This window comes from Tachyglossus aculeatus, chromosome 14 (genome assembly GCF_015852505.1).
Source record: "Tachyglossus aculeatus isolate mTacAcu1 chromosome 14, mTacAcu1.pri, whole genome shotgun sequence".
Lineage (NCBI taxonomy): Eukaryota > Metazoa > Chordata > Mammalia > Monotremata > Tachyglossidae > Tachyglossus > Tachyglossus aculeatus.
In genome coordinates, this window is record NC_052079.1 from 20,333,087 (window position 1) to 20,346,074 (window position 12,988).

Consider the following 12,988-nt stretch of genomic DNA (forward strand, 5'->3'; position numbering starts at 1 on the left):
ATACAGGTGCTGTGGGGAAGGGAAGGAGGTAAGATCGGGGGGATGGAGAGGGGGACGAGGGAGAGAGGAAGGAAGGGGCTCAGTCTGGGAAGGCCTCCTGGAGGAGGTGAGCTCTCAGTAGGGCCTTGAAGGGAGGAAGAGAGCTAGCTTGGCGGATGGGCAGAGGGAGGGCATTCCAGGCCCGGGGGATGACGTGGGCCGGGGGAGTGTTTATCCCAATCAATCAGTCATATTTATTGAATGCTTACTGTGTTCAGGGCACTTTACTAAGTGCTTGGGAGAGTACCACACAACAATATAATGGACACATTCCACGCCCATATTGAGCTTATAGTCTAGAGGGGAAGACAGACAGTAATATAAATTAATGAATTTATAGTTGTATACATAGGAGCTCCCTTTCAGGGTTGCACCTGCAGAGTTTCCAGTACTCTACTAGTCTCGACTACAGGAGGGAGAGTCAAGCAGAGGCCTACCCATTCCATTCCTAGGTGGGTCAGTGGCTAGCGAGTGGAAGGCAATCTGCTATAAGTCAAAACTCACCTGTGCTAGGCAGCAGTGACATGGGAGAGATTTGAAGGTGGAGACTCAATTTCACCACGCGGAAGGAGGCAATGGTAAACCGCTTCCATAGTTTTCCCAAGAAAACTCTACGGATCTACTACCAGAACGATTGCAGATGGAGGTGGTGCGTTCTGGGAGAGATGCATCCATGGCGTCGCCATGGGTCGGAGACGACTCGACGGCGTAAGACAAGACATAAGTGCTGGTAGCGGTGGGGAGTGGTAGGGAATAAAGGGAGCAAGTCAGGGTGATGCAGAAGGGAGTGGGAAGAAAGGAAACAAGGGCTTAGTCAAGGAAGACCTTTGGGAGGAGTCGTGCTTTCGATAAGGCTTTCAAGGTGGGGAGAGTAAGTGTCGGATATGAAAAGGGAGGGTGTTCCAGGCTAGAGGCAGGACTTGGGCGAGAGGTTGGTGGCGAGATAGTGAGTAGGTTGCCGCTTGTCTGCTGTGACACCTTGGGCAAGTCTTTGTGCCTCAGTTACCTCACCTGTAAAAAGGAAATTAAATCCAGTGTGGCTCAATGGAAAGAGCATGGGCTTCAGAGCTTAGAACAGTGCTTTGCACATCATAAGCACTTTACAAATACCATTATTATTATTATTATTAGGAGTCAAGGGTCATGAGTTCAAATGTCAGCTCCACCAATTGTCAGCTGTGTGACTTTGGGCAAGTCACTTAACTTCTCTCTGCCTCAGTGACCTCATCTGTAAAACTGGGATTAAGACTGCGAGCCCTCCATGGGGCAACCTGATCACCTTGTAACCTCTCCAGCGCTTAAAACAGTGCTTTGTACATAGTAAGCGCTTAATAAATGCTATTATTATTATTAAATCCTACTCCTTTCTTCCTAGATTGTGAGTCCCATGTGGAACCATGTCCAACACGATTGTCTTATCTACCCTAACGTTTAGTACAGCACTGGGCACATATGAAGTGCTTAACAAATACCATAATTATTATTATTATCCCGGGAAAGTACCAATCACTGAAGGAGGCCTCTGTAACTGGAATACAGTGTTAAAACTTTCAATCAATCCAAAATATTTATTGAGAGCATTTACTATGTTGAGAGCACTTACTGTGTGCAGAGCCCTGTACTAAGAGCCCTGTACTGAGGGGTACATGGTTGTTGAAAATATGTACTCCTTTTAAAAAGGAAACTCAAAAGTTCAGTCAGTCGTGTTTATAATAATAATAATGATGGCATTTATTAAGCATTTACTATGTGCAAAGCACTGTTGTAAGCGCTGGGGAGGTTACAAGGTGATCAGGTTGTCCCACGGGGGGCTCACAGTCTTAATCCCCATTTTTACAGATGAGGTAACTGAAGCCCAGAGAAGTGAAGTGACTTGCCCAAAGTCACACAGCTGACAAGTGGCAGAGATGGGATTTGAACCCATGACCTCTGACTCCAAAGCCCGGGCTCTTTCCACTGAGCCACACTGTGTGCAGAGCATTGTACTAAATGTTTGGGTGAGTACAACTTAACAATAAACAGATACATTCCCTGCCCACAATGAGCTTAGTCTAGAGGGGGAGACAGACACTAATATAAATAAGTAAATTACAGATATGTACAAAAATGCTGTGGAGTTGGAGATGGGGATGAATAAAAGGAGCAAGTCAGTGTGACGCAGAAGGAAATTGGAGAATAGGAACGGAGGGCTTAGTCAGGGAAGGCCTTTGGAGGATATGTGTCTTCAATAAGGATTTGAAGGTGGGGAGAGTAATTGTCTGTCGGATATGAGGAGGGAGGGCGTTCCAGACCAGAGACAGGATATATCAATCAATCAATCAATCGTATTTATTGAGCGCTTACTGTGTGCAGAGCACTATACTAAGTGCTTGGGAAGTACAAGTTGGCAACATATAGAGACAGAGGTCGGCAGTGACATAGATGAGATCAAGGTATTGGAAAGAGCTGCAATTAAGTGGAGTTTTTCAGGCCTCACTAGCATTATGGAACACCTTGAATGTGATCAAGGCAATTTACGAAGGAGGAGCAAAATGCACGGAATCTCTAATTCCATTCTGGAATAAACGGCCAATTGTGGGTAGCCTTGCTGATTCTGGAGCAGCTGCGAATTTCCAGCTAAACCATATTAGCATAAACCAGTGGCCATGCCTCTTTATTGAGGTCACTGATTCCTTGACTGCTGGCCCCGGAGATTGACTGCAGTCCTTTCTGTGCATCTCATCGAAATTAATAAATATGCTACTGGCTTGTAAACTCTAGCTCACAGCATACCCGAAGGCTTAACTATAATCATAATTAGGAATTATAGAATTTAGTAAGGCTATTCTAGGTGCCAAAGCACTGCTCTAAACCCTGGATTAGACATGAAATAATTAGACAGGATACAGTTCAACAGTCTGCAAAGCACTGATCTTAAAAATTGAAACATGGCCCTGACCTGCAGGGGTTTTGGAAGCATAAAGGGGAACAGCTTGTTAATGGTCTTAAATATCGTGAAACTAGTGCTTTATTAATTTAAAAATTTTAAACCCTGAGGCTGGATCTCTGTGATTTACTGAAAGGAGTGTGGCCCAGAGGAAAGGGCCCAGGCCTGGGAATCAGAAGACCTAGGTTCTAATACCAGCTCTTCCAGTTTTCTGCTGTGTGACCTTGGGCAAGTTACTTAACTTCTCTGTGCCTCCATTACCTCATCTGCAAAATGGGGATTTAATTCCTGTTCTCCCTCCTACTTAGACTGTGGGTCTCCTGTGGGAGCTGATTACCTTGTATAATAATAATAGTAGTACTTCATTAGCACTTACTATGTGCCAAACACTATTTTAAGTGCTGGGGTAGATACAAGTTAAGCAGGTTGGACGCAGTCCCCGTCCCACGTGGGGCTCATGGCTCACACCCTTAACCCCCATTTTACAAATGAGGTAACTGAGGCCTCAAGAGGTTAAGTGACTTACCTCAGGTCACACAGCAGACATGTGGCAGAGTCAATGTTAGAGCCCAGGTCCTTCTGATTCCCAGGCCTTTAGTAATAACAATAATGTTGGTATTTGTTAAGCGCTTACTATGTGCCAAGCACTGTTCTAAGCACTGTGGGGGGATACATAGTAATCAAGGTTGTCCCATGTGGGGCTCACAGTCTTAATCCCCATTTGACAGATGAGGAAACTGAGGCACAGAGAAGTTAAGTGACTTGCCCAAAGTCACACAGCTGACAAGTGGCGGAGCCGGATTAGAACCCATGACCTCTGACTTCCAAGCCCAGGCTCTTTCCACTGAGCCACGCTGCTTTGCTCTATTCACCAAGTAATGCTCCTTCCCATCTACCCCATCTCTTAGTACAGTGTTTGGCATATAGTAAGTGCCTAAAATATAGTATTATCATCATTATTACTATCATTATTTAAATTATCATCTCCCATGATCATCAGAGAAATGGTATTGAGCAGTTTTGTTTGAGTAGGATAATTCTGTCATCTACCATGTGACTTCATTGTTTTTGCTCTCTTGTTCACTGTTCAAAACCCTAAAGACACTTCATTCATTTGGAGAACCAGGCTTGGGAGTTCACGAAAAAGCAGCCTTAGTCAAGGTTTAATTAATTCTTTAATTAATTTAATTAATTAAAGTTTAATTAATTTAATTAATTAAAGTTTAATTAATTAAAGTTTTGTTTCCATGGTTTACATCTCTCGATGCTAAACAATGGAAAATGTACATTTTCCTATTTTTCTTATTTAGAAACAAGAAAAGTTTCTGAATACCCACTTGGTTTTTATTCATTCAATCATATTTATTGAGTGCTTACTGTGCAAGCCACTGTACTAAGTACTTGAGAGATTACACTGTCCTGTCCTTTGCATGACCTGAAAGAAAAACAATACCACCAAATGTTTGAAGACTTTCTGTAGAAAAATGTGTGGTTCTTGCATATTTAGGGGTCTGAGTAGAATGATTTGTCGGTTTTGTTTCAGGAAACAGAGAACCTCCAAGTCTAAGGAGCTTTTTTGGATAGTGATAGTCCTAGAACAGCATTTATCTCAGTTTGTCAGTACATCTTGATTAACAAAGAATGGAAGTTGGAAAATCCTAAATTCTAATCCCAGCTTCTCAGCTGTCTCTCTCAATTTGAGGAGGAAGTCAAAGTAACCTGATGTTTAAAATTTTTCAAAATGAAACAGATGAAGTAACATTCTGTATTTCTCCAATCTATTTAGATTTTGTTATTAGGTCTCACTCAAGTAGCTTGGACTCCAAGCTTTTTAAAAAAAAAAAAATTAAGAATAGACTTTGTCCAGTAAGTACTGGGAGTAACTAAGGTGTATTTGTTATCTTTATTGTTATTACTATTATTATGATCATCATCAGCCACACACTATGCAGAGTACTGTACTAAGCACTGGAGAAGAATATACACGTGGAAATTAGACACAGACCTTGTCCCTCAAGGTGTTCACAACCAAAGCCGTAGCCTCTACATTAGACGCTTGTTATGGGCAGGGAACATGTCTGCTAATTCTGTTGTACTGTACTCTCCTGAGTGCTTAGTACATAGTTATATAAATTAATGAACATAGTAAAGGCTCAGTAATACCATTGGTTGATTGAGTCAAGAGACAGTTCAGTGCTCTGAACATGGTAAATATTCCCAAAATACCATTGATTGATTGATTGACAGGACGGGGCTGGCGATCAGAGTGGATCCAAAGAGACAACTCTCTCTGCCTCCTTCAATTCCAAAGGGCTAATGTGAACAGTGGATAATATTTATGAAGTGCTTTCAAGATGGAAAAATCAAGATCTCTTTCTAGAAAAATGCTGGATAGATCAGGATGACGCAGCTCTTTTGAAATTACCCCGCATTTAGAGTCGATAACTTTAAAAAAAAAACCAAACCACCCATGGGGTATGTGGGTTTAGTAAATGATGGAATCTGTGAAGTCTTAAAGAAGTTCACTAAGAGAATGCCCAACTTCATTAGAGCAAAGATGAATGAAAGCTATTTGGTTTCCTTTAACATAGTGAAGTTTGTTCCTTAAGTACAAAAGCTGGATGAAATGGGCAGGAACCCAGGTGATTTTTTTTTTATCAGTTTACTATTATTCAGCATCCCAAAGCAGGTGCTTTCATAGAACAGAGAGCCAAAATCTATGGTTGTTCTAATTGGTGGGTGTCACAGTTTCTTTTACAGAAAGATTTGGGAGTAAGTTTCAAATAACTCCATTTTACAAACTAAACAACAAAGGCATCTTCAGTTGAATTCTAATCTGTATGCAGGTGCAGAGCAATTTCTTGAACTTCATGTTACTTTTTTAAAGAAATGTTGGAGAGGACTTTTCCAGAATCATCTTTTCTGAAATACCCTTATTTGAATAATTGCATTGATGTCTGTTTAAGTACATGAAGGATCTTTATCCTTTTTGTCCTTGGGGGCAGGGAATGTGTCTACCTACTCTATTGTACTGTGTTCTCCCAAGCACTTAGTACAGTGCTTCATCACATTAAGTGTTCAGTAAATACCACTGATGAATTGATTTTGTGACAAATTATTCATTAAAGTTGTCCAGTTTCAGAGGAGTGTGGCTCTGTGGAGCGTTTCCTCTCAGAATAAAGTGATTTGTTTCAAAAACGTTTAGTATTGAAATCAGTATTTCACCCATGGCCGTTCTTTTCTTCTCCACAATTCTCTTCATTTCCTTCAATCTGGATTTCCCCTCTTTCAACCCGCTGAAGCGCACTCTCACCAGTGATCTTCTTCTGGCAAAGACTAACACCCAAGTGGAAAAGCATGGGCCTGAGCGTCAGGGAACCAGGAATTCTAATCCCAGCTCTTCCACTAGCCTGCTGTGTAACCAAGTCGCTTAACTTTTCTGTGTTTTGGTTTCCTTATCTGTAAATTAGGGATAGTCAGCTAGATTTGGGAGTTTTCTGTAGTTTGGCAGCAGTAAAACCATGTGACTGCATAGGTACCCTGAGTGAGTGTGTGGAATAAGAATCAATCGTATTTATTCGGTGCTTACTATGTGCAGAGCACTGTACTAAGTGCCTGGGGGAGTACAGTACATTCCCTGTCCATAACAAGCATACAGTCCAGAAGAGTAGAAGGCTCAGGAATTAGCCATGCAGGACAATGGAGGATGGTGAGACAAAAAGCCATCAAGTAAACTGCTAAGGAGAAGTCAGGAAGGTGAAAAGAGACCAGGAGAAATCTGTGCTGGTATAACTGAAGCTGCCAAAGGTTCTAGAAGAACGCGGCTAAATGTGGCAAAGAGAGCTAGAGGAGGATTACCACAGGGTTATTAATAATAATAATAATAATGCTGCGGTATTTGATAAGCATTTATTATATGCCAGGCACTGTACGTACTAAGCTCTGGGGAGCATCCAAGATATTCACATGGGGCTCACAGTTTAAGGGGGAGAGAGAACCGGTATTGGATCCCCAATTTACAGATACAGAAACCAAGACACAGAAAAGCTAAGTGACTTGGTCACACAGCAGGCCAAAAGACTTCCCAAGCGCTTAGTACAGTGCACTGCACACAGTAAGTGCTCAATAAATACGATTGAATGAATGAATGAATGGAAGAGCTGGGATTAGAATTCTGGTCTAGTAGGGTCTAATCAGTGGAGCTGAGAGAGGAAATATTACTTATACGTCTACAGATTTGATAGGGAATTGAGATGTCTTTTTAGCGTAGTAGCACCAGATTGGTTTAGAAAAACAAGTGTGCTCTATGAAGTCAAGGAGCTTTTTTCCAAAAAATAATATTAATGCTGATTTCAATGCTACATTGTATTCTGAAAGGAAGTGCTCCACAGATAATATATCCACCACTCCACAGTGTCACACTCCTCTGATCCTGGACAACGTGTCCTTACTAAGTGCAAGACACTATATTAAGCACTTCAGAGGTAAGAGAGAAACATGAGGCATGTTTCCTGCCCATACGGACCTTACATTGTTAACTCCTCAAGGGCAGGAACTATATCTTTCATTTCTATATTTGGTCCAAAGGGGCTAGTACAGTCCTCTGCTCCCAGGGGCTGCGTAATAAGAGTTGTTTATAATGTCGATGATGGGGAAGAGAAAGCGAACCGCAGAGTGATTCACTGCATCTGGCCTGGAATACCCTCCCTCTTCATGTCCGACAGAAGGTTACTCTCCCCACCTTCAGAGTGCCTTCAGTGAGGCACGTGTCCTCCAAGAGGCCTTCCCTGACTAAGCCCTCATTTTCGTTTTCTCCACTCCCTTCTGTGTCAACCTGATTTGCTCCCTTTATTCACCCCCAACTCTTAGCCCCACAGCACTTATGTACCTATCCATAATTTATTTATTTATATTAATGTCTGCCTTCCCTTCTAGACTGTAAGCTAACTGTCGGCAGGGAATGCGTCTGTTGTATTGTTATGCTGAACTCTCCCAAGCGCTTAGTACAGTGCTCTGCATACAGCGCTTAATAAATATGATGGATTGGTTGATTGAACTGTCTTCAAGTAGAGTTTTATAGGGGGGATGCTAATTGCTCTCCATGTCCACTTGGGATCAAAGAACAGAAGATTGGTTTGAGCTATGATAATTGTGGAATTTGTTAAGCACTTGCCAGGTCCCAAGCCCTGAAGCCCAAGCCCTGAAGCCCAAGCACTGGGGTAATACAAGATAACCAGGTTGGACATAGTTTCTGTCCAAAGAGGGCCTCACAGTCTAAATAAGAGGCAGTACAGGCACTGAATCCCCATTTTACAGATGAGATGAAGAAATTGAGGCCCAGAGAGGTAAAGTGACCTGCCCAAGTTCACACAGCAGGCAAGTGGCAGAGCCTGTTCCCTAATTCCTAGATTTCTTTCCACTAGGCCATGCTGCTTTTCTTGTGCTCAAACTTGGAACTAGAGCAAGGGAAATTCTATCTGCGCATAGGAAGAACATCTTGGCTATCATAACAAAAGTGTAACAGAATGAACAACCAGGGGAAAATCGTAGATTCCCCAACCCTGGACATCTGTAGGAAAAGACTAAACAGACATGTAATCCTGTAAAGTCTGGTCTGTTACTTGACTGTAGCTGTGGAGTTGAACCACTCCGTGACATTAATTATCTCATTTTATTTTCCCGGCAACCCTGAGGAATGATGGGACATGTATTGTGCCTTTCCATTTTATAGCTGAGGAAACTGAGACCCTCAGAAGTTATGGCCATGGTCAAACAGATCAATGGCAGAACCTAATCTGGACAAACATTTCCTAATTTCTTGCCCTGCTCACTCTCTATGATGCAACATTTCTAATGAGATGAGTCAGTGAGGTGGCCTATGTTCTTTTTTTTTTCCTTTAAAAGTTACATTTACATCTGGAGAGCTGGAAATCAGTAGGGCATGATTCTGTTAGCTCACAGACTTGTCCAGAGTTTTCAGTGGTAACAGTGAATAAAACTGAATCGTCATGACTCATCATCCATTACTACAATGGTTATTTTTTATAATTTATGGACACTGATTTAAGTCATTGTTAAGGACCTTGCATGGGGAGAAAAGATGTGGAGAGAAATGCCCAAGGATCTACTTAATTCTCAGTTTTTGTGCATGAGAATGGTCTTTCATCGGCCAGACAAAATGCTAATGAAGCAGCATAAATTCCTCTGTTTTAAGACAGACTTTGTTGATAACCTTTATCAATGGCTCCAAAAATTTGTTTGAATACAGGAAAGGATGCATTAAAAATCCTTACCCAGAAAAGCAAAACAGACAGTTAAGCTACAATAAAAAATAACAGAAAAATATTTACCCAAACAATAATGGAGACTAGCAGAAATGGAGTTTTCAGTTTCATTTTTTTTTTTACCTTGTAGGCACTCTCCAAATGTGATTTATAAAAAATCATTAAGCCTGTCAACAATAGTAGTAATAAGAATTTGTACATTCCAGCTGTTTTAAAGTTTAATTATTAAATTTGAAAGTGACCATTGAATCTGTCATTCAGATACTCTCAGAATTGCCCTTTTAATTCTAGCCAAAACCCAATTATTTGCTCATGAGCTATTTTCTACTGGGCACATGTGGATTTTACCACAGTGCTAGTAAGCTCTATAATATCTCTGTGCCAAACTAAACCTTTGAACCAACCCCTACTGATATGCCAACAATAACAAAATTAGGCTTGAGGTGGAAACAATAAAGCAATTGTTTTCGATTTTTGACTTGTGGAAAATCCAGAGCCTAATTCTCACTTTAGATTATAACTCTAAATAGCAATTCTCCGGATAACTATGTAACCCTAGTTACTAGCAGTCCAGCTAGGAAGGAAATCCAGGCAGGAGAATAAAAGTGGGAAAGTATTTTAGAGATTTTACATTTCCCCATTATACGGATGAGGGACCTGAGGCCCAGAGAAGTGAAGTGACTTACCCAAGGTCACACAGCAGACAAGTGGCAGAGCCGGGGTTAGTACCCATGATCTTCTGATTCCCAGGCACATTCTCTATCCACTAGGCCATGGTAATGGGTGGGAGGGAAGTAAACAGTTTGTGGAGAACCTTAAAGTCAGGAGTTTTTATTTAGGCAAGAACTGTGTACTTAAACGTCTTACTGTTTGAGCACTTATCCTTCTACATTTCCAGTCTTCCTCTTCTTCTATCTGTTTCTCTTACTAGATTTGTAAGCTTTTTAGGGCTTCTAAGGCTCATGTACTCTCCCAAGGGCTCACCACTGTGCTCTGCACTCCATAGCTGCTCATTAAATACTACTGATTGACTGATTGATTGGAGGGTGGGATGGAGTGGACCCAGAGAAACCTTTTTTTTATTATAGGGGAGACTTTAGCATGCTTGAAGGCAGAGTAGAAGGAAGCCATCGGCAAGTGGTGTTGAATTTGAGAAGAAAAACTGTGGTACAAGAGTTTTTAGAGGAATAGGAGGAGAAGGGGTCAGAACTGCTGAAAGCAGGAGACCTCCACTTGAGAGGTAGCTGGAAAGGATGGGTGAGTGGACATAAGCGCTTAGTACTGCGCTCTGCACACAGTAAGCGCTCAATAAATACGATTGAATGAATGGGCATTGGAGGGAAAGCTGGACGGGCGGCTTTGGGGAACTTCGGCCTGATGGCTTCTATTTTGTCAACCAAGTTTTTTGCAGAGATCATTGAGGGCAGTTGGAGACTTCAGAAAGTTGTTAAAAAGTCTGGAATAACTGATGAGGGAGAAGTAATGTTGCCGAGCGGAAGAGAGGGCAGTGTTATAGCAGATGAGGGGAATGAGAAGTGACCATAACCAGCCTGGTGTCTGGATTACCACCAGTGGTTCAATAATAATTGTGGTATTTGTTAAGCACTTTCTGTGAGCCAAGCACTGTATTAAAGGCTAGGGTATTCATTCATTCATTCAATCGTATTTATTGAGCACTTTACTGTGCGCAGAGCGCTTGGGAAGTACAAGTTGGCAACATACAATAAGTTGATACAATAAGTTGGACACAGTCCCTGTTCCACATGTTTAAACTGTTCCACAGTTTAAGTAGACAGGAGAACAGATTAATTAATTATGGGACTTGTTAAGTGCTTATTATGTACCAAGCACCGTTCTAAGCATTGGGTTAGATACAAGTTAATCAGGTTGGTCCGAGTCCCTGTCCCACATGGGGCTCACAGTCTTCATCCCCATTTTACAGATGAGGCCCAGAGAAGTGAAGTGACTTGCCCAAGGTCACACAGCAGTCATGGCGGAGCCAGGTCCTTCAGACTCCCAAGCCTGGGCTCTATCCGCGAAGCCACGCTGCTTCTCTTGAACCCCCATTTTACGGATGAGGAAACCGAGGCTCAGAGAAGTGAAGTGACTTGCCCAAGGTCACACAGCAGACAAGGGGGAGAGCTAGGTTTAGAAACCAGGTCCTCTAACTCCCAGGCTCCTGTTATTTCCACTGCGCCATGCTACTTCCAGAATCGCCCAATTGCGGGAGTGGAGGAAAGGGGCCAGGAAGAGAATCCAGGGCTCATGGTGCCTGATTGATTGTGATTTTCAGCACGAAGTGTTCTTTTGGCTCCTGCACGAGCTGCATGTTCCAGACAGTTGGCAAGTTGAAACCTGCCCTCCTCCCATTTCCCCCCGCCGGCCCACCTCCACCCCTCCCCAGGGAAGGATCCAGATCCTGGGCAGAGGGGTTGGTTTCTTTCCTCCATGCCGGGAAGTCAACCGCAGAGCTTGTGATCTCCGGAATGTGGGGAGAAGTGACCCTAGTATTCTTAAGCATTTAGTCACTTCAGATTGATGAGAGTCAGGAGTTCTGGGCCTGTTTAGTTTCTTATCTATCACCTTGCAGTGACTTGTAAGGGGTTTTCTCTAAGGATTAAGAAAGAAATACACACCAGTCTTGTGAACCACACACAATTCTCCTTCACTGTGGGACTCTCCTACATGCACTTGTTATTTTGTCACTACACCAGTGAGCTTTGTACAACATAGGAGAAGCAACGTAGCTCAGTGGAAAGAGCCCGGGCTTTGGAGTCAGAGGTCATCAATCACTCAATCGTATTTATTGAGCGCTTACTGTGTGCAGAGCACAGGTCATGGGTTCAAATCCCAGTTCCGCCAATTGTCAGCTGTGTGACTTTGGGCAAGTCACTTCACTTCTCTGTGCCTCAGTTCCCTTATCTGTAAAATGGGGATAAAGACTGTGAGCCCCCCATGGGACAACCTGATCACCTTGAAACCTCCCCAGCACTTAGAACAGTGCTTTACACATAGTAAGCACTTAATAAATGCCATCATTATTATTATTATACCTCTGCCCCAGCCCTTCTGGGGGTAGGGCCGCAGTGAGAAGCAGTGTGACCTAGATGAAAGAACACAGACCAGGGTTCTAATCCCAGCTCCGCCACTTGACTGTTGCGTGACCTTGGACGAGTCACTTACCTTCTCTGTACCTCCATTTCCTCATCTGTAAAATGGGGATTCATTTTCCATTCATTCTCCATTCATATCCATACTCCCTCCTACTTAGACTGTGAGCTCTTTTTAGGACAGGGACTGTGTCTGAATTGATTATCTTTGATCTACCCCAGTGCATAGTTCAGGGCTTGGTACTTTGTAAGTATTTAACTAGGATAATTCTAACATAGGCCTGAGGAGAGAGGGGAATGTCACCCAGTCCCATTCCTAGCCCTTGTTCTGGCTTTCTTGCCCAGCACCTGGCTCTACATTTCACCACCATCCCCTCCCACTGGAAACACCAGCTCCTCACTCTAATTAAAGAGTTGTTTATTTTATTTTATTTTATCTGCAGCTCTTGGCCATAGTGTGTTTTTGGCTCTTCAGTTCTTGAGCCTGGGCCATCCCCACACTAGGGCTTCAAAGGGCTTTTCAGTCCTTAAACTTGGGCCTTGCTTCTATTTGTGGAATAAAACAAATGCTTGGAACTGAGACCCCTCCTGTATAGCAAGAAAGCACAACTTGGAATTTGAGAGTAAAA

General features: G+C 42.6%; 1 protein-coding gene and 1 non-coding gene across 2 annotated transcripts in view; both read left to right on the forward strand.

Annotated features, from left to right (window-relative positions):
* The window catches only part of LGR5 (leucine rich repeat containing G protein-coupled receptor 5), a 94,574-nt gene that overhangs the window by 2,846 nt on the left and 78,740 nt on the right, over positions 1–12,988 (forward strand). The window lies entirely within an intron of this gene.
* On the forward strand, positions 396–533 carry LOC119937361. Its single transcript, XR_005454036.1, has one exon. It is a non-coding gene; the product is annotated as a small nucleolar RNA SNORA7 (small nucleolar RNA).